We start from the raw sequence: 4,044 nt of genomic DNA, 5'->3' as shown, positions 1-4,044 counted from the left end.
TGGCCTGAAGAATTCCATAGACAGAGGAGACTGGCAGGCTACAGTCCACGGTGTTGTAAAAGACTGGACTGAGCAACTACATTTTCACTTTTTCTTTTAACTTTCTTTTTCTGACCCTCTATGTTTATGGCATTTGTCTTTCAATGAAAGAAAGCATTTTGTTAATTATAAAGAAATGTATCATTTCACTTAAATGTAATAAATATAGGTAGTCTTCAGTATAATATAAAGGTAAAACCATCATAAAACAAATAAAATGAATACTGAAAACAAAGTCTTCTTGGAGATGCTGTTGTTGTTAAGTGGCTAAGGTATGTCTGGCTCTTTGTGACCCCATGGACTGCAGCAAGCCAGGCTTCCCTGTCCTTCATTATCTCCCTGAGTTTTCTCAAACTCATGTCCATTGAGTTGGTGATGCCATCCAACCATCTCATCCTCTGTTGTTGCCTTCTTCTCCAGCCTTCAATCTTTCCCAGCATCAGAGTCTTTCCAATGAGTTAACTCTTCACATCAGATGGCCAAAGAATTGGAGCCTCAACTTCAGCATCAGTCCTTACAATGAATATTTAAGGGTGCTTTCCTCTAGGATTGACTGGTGTGTTCTCCTTGCTGTCCAAGGGACTCTCAAGAGTCTTCTCCAATACCACAATTTGAAAGCATCAATTCTTTGGCACTAAGCCTTCTTTATGGTCCAACTGTCACATCCGTATATCCTGGAAAAAACATAGCTTTGACTATATGGACTTTTGTCAGCAAAGTGATGTCTCTGCCTTTTTTTTTTTTTTTAACATTGCCAAAGTAGTTTTTTCACATCAACATTATGGAATTTAAAGAGAACAATCAAGGTGTCTTGTGGATTGGAAATTGACTTATTAATTCCCTTTCATTTCCAAACTTCATCAAGCATTCACCACAGTTATGAGGTAAATCAGCTGAATGTTTGTGATCTAGATGAATTTTAAAATCTTCAGTCTCTCCTGCTGAATATTCAGAGTATTGACATAAGCAAATCCCTTCAGATAAATGTGATTTAAGTGTTTGCAATATTCTAGCATACTTGAGAAGCCCTTCCCACAGTCATCACAAACATGTGGAAAGAATGTACTATGTCCAACAGCGACATATCTGTTAACATTTGTATGAAGTCTACTCTGAAACCCACATACTTGACGAACAAAGAAGTCTTTACATTGGTCAGGTGTGATTTTGTTTAAGAGGCTCTATTGTCCATGTTCTCCATTGTTATACTTATTACTTTATTAATTAACTGCATGCTCATTTAACACATGGCTATACAAGCCTTCTGGATCATTCGCTTCATGTTCACAGAATAGACACAAGTACTGTTCATCACAGCTGTGCTCCTGGAAATGTAGGTAGAGTTCCCTGCTCTAGGAGAACTGTACGTCACACTTCTCACACCCATAAAGGTGATCACTAAAATGGATGTCTGCAGTGTGCTGGCTCGGGGTCTCAAAAATTACTTTTTTTTAAATTAATTAATTTATTTATTTTAACCACTCAATATTGTGGTGGGTTTTGCCATATACTGACATGAATCAGCCATGGGTGTACATATGTCCCCCATCATGAACCCCCGACCCACCTCCCACCCCATTCCATCCCTCAGGGTCATCCCAGTGCACCAGCCCTGAGCGCCCTGTCTCGTGCATCAAACCTGGACTGGCGATCTACTTCACATATGGTAATATACATGTTTCAATGCTATTCTCTCAAATCATGCCACCTTCGCCTTCTCCCACAGAGTCCAAAAGTCTGTTCTTTACATCTGTGTCTCTTTTGCTGACTCACATAAAGGGTCATCATTACTATCTTTCTAAATTCCATATATATGCATTAATATACTGTATTGGTATTTTTCTTTCTGATTTACTTCACTCTGTATAATAGGCTCCAGTTTCATCCACCTCATTAGAACTGATTCAAATGCACTCTTTTTGATACCTGACTAATATTCCATTGTGTACATGTACCACAGCTTTCTGTAATACAGTATTTACAAATGTCGGGATCCTCTTCATGCAGTTTGGATGTTTGATCAGAAGCTGGTAGCGAAACTTTCTCTGCAGACTCAGCACACCTTTGAATAAGTATGCTTCAAGATCATATGCTGCTTTAAATCAGAAAAATATCTTCTGTTGGATTCACAAAGTTCACATTTATAGGGGTCACTGCTATTAGCTCTCAATAAGGTCGTTTCTGCTGGGCAGTCACATTCAGAGCTTGGCTCTTGCCAATAATTTTGCAAGGTTTAGCTGGTGACTCTTCATCAGTTTCGTCTCGGAGAGTCTCAGAGGATTTGTTTCCTGTCTCCATATCATAATCTTCAGAAATTTCATGCACGTCTGCGGCAACTGGAACATCTTCAGTAGTGGAACTTCAGTGGGGCTGTCTTCTTGAGTTTGCTGGTGGGCTGATTCAGGAGAGTCAAACTCTTCATCACAGATTTCAATATCAGCAGATTTTTCTGTAGGAAAGGCAGTGTGGTCTAGAATTCTAAGTATAGGACCGGGAACCAGGTTGTATTGATTTCTGTTTCTGACCTTGATTCCATCTGTAAATTTTGGCAAGTCATTTGATGTCTCTGTATCTGAATCATCATCTTTATTGTCAAAATATTTTGTCTGGTTGTCTCATAGAACACTGTAACAATGACCAAAAAAAAAAAAAAAATTCCACTGAACCTATCTGCAATTCTGCTTATTCCAGAGGAATCTGAATAAGTAGAAAGATGTGAAGTCTTCCTTTTTCTTTTTGTAGGATATTCATTCATATCTTTTAAATTTGCTGTAATGTTTAATACTTGAGTGAGGAAAAAATAAATTACAGAGAAGTTTTCACAGATGGTAAAATATGCACTCCCCATCTGTGCCACAAGCCATAGGGGCCCCCAAGACGGCGGGAGGTGAGGAGTTGAGGAGGTGAGAATCGGGGCCTAGGAGGGACCATAGGCCTCCAGCCCCGGGGGTGGTCTGGTGGCCCATGACCCCTACAGGCACCTCTGTACCAACACGAATTCCTTCAGGGCATGTCTCTGCTTTTCAATATGCTATCTACATTAGTTGTCATAGTCTTTCTTTCAAGGAGCAAGCATCTTTTAATATCATGGCTGCAGTCACCATCACAGTGATTTCAGAGCCCAAGAAAATAAAGTCTGACACTGTTTCCATTTTTCCCCATCTATTTGCCATGAAGTGATGAGACCCAAAGCCATGATCTTAATTTTTGGAGTGTTAAGCCAGCTTTTTCACCCTCCTCTTTCACTTTCCTCAAGAGACTGTTTAGTTTCTCTTGCTTTCTGCCACTAGAGTGGTATCATCGGCATATCTGAGGTTGTTGAAATTTCTTCTGGCAATCTTGATTTCAGCTTGTGATTCTTCCAGCCCGGCATTTCACATGATGTATCCTGCATATAAGTTATATAAGCAGGGTGACAATATACAGCCTTGACATACTCTTTTCTCAATTTGGAACCAGTCCATTTTTCCATGTCCAGGTCTAACTGTTGATTCTTGTCCTGCACGTAGGTTTCTCAGGAGACAGGAAAGGTGGTCTGGTATTCCCATCCATTTAAGGAATTTCCACAGTTTGTTGTGCTCCACCCAGTCAAAGGCTTACCAGAAGTAGATGCTTTTTCTGGAATTCCCTTGCTTTTTCTATGATCCTGGATTCTTTATCTCTATTGGAGACAAAACTCATTATCAGATTGAAAGTTTGTTTCATATCAACAAAAGATTTCCTAATAACTGATACAAACATATTCAAGGATTTTAGAATGAAGGAAATAAGGAATTTCACATTCCTAACTTTAATAATCTCCTTGAGGCTACTTTAGCTTTCAAAATAAGGGAATGTATAGACTAAGAAGAGGAAGGATAATTAAAATATATAATAAAAGGTAATATAGTAAAGATAATTTTTAAACTTCAAATAAAGGTTACCAAAATGTTACATTAAATTTTATTTCAAATAATTATGACATCCTTCTAGGTTAGATTATAACAATGACCCAACAGTACAATT

General features: G+C 38.6%; 1 pseudogene; it reads right to left on the bottom strand.

Annotated features, from left to right (window-relative positions):
- Positions 1-407: 407 nt before the first annotated feature.
- On the bottom strand, positions 408-2,794 carry LOC109564426 (zinc finger protein 639-like; annotated as a pseudogene).
- Positions 2,795-4,044: the final 1,250 nt, after the last annotated feature.

This window comes from Bos indicus, chromosome 10 (genome assembly GCF_029378745.1).
Source record: "Bos indicus isolate NIAB-ARS_2022 breed Sahiwal x Tharparkar chromosome 10, NIAB-ARS_B.indTharparkar_mat_pri_1.0, whole genome shotgun sequence".
Taxonomy (NCBI): domain Eukaryota; kingdom Metazoa; phylum Chordata; class Mammalia; order Artiodactyla; family Bovidae; genus Bos; species Bos indicus.
This window is presented reverse-complemented; position numbering and strand designations above follow the sequence as displayed.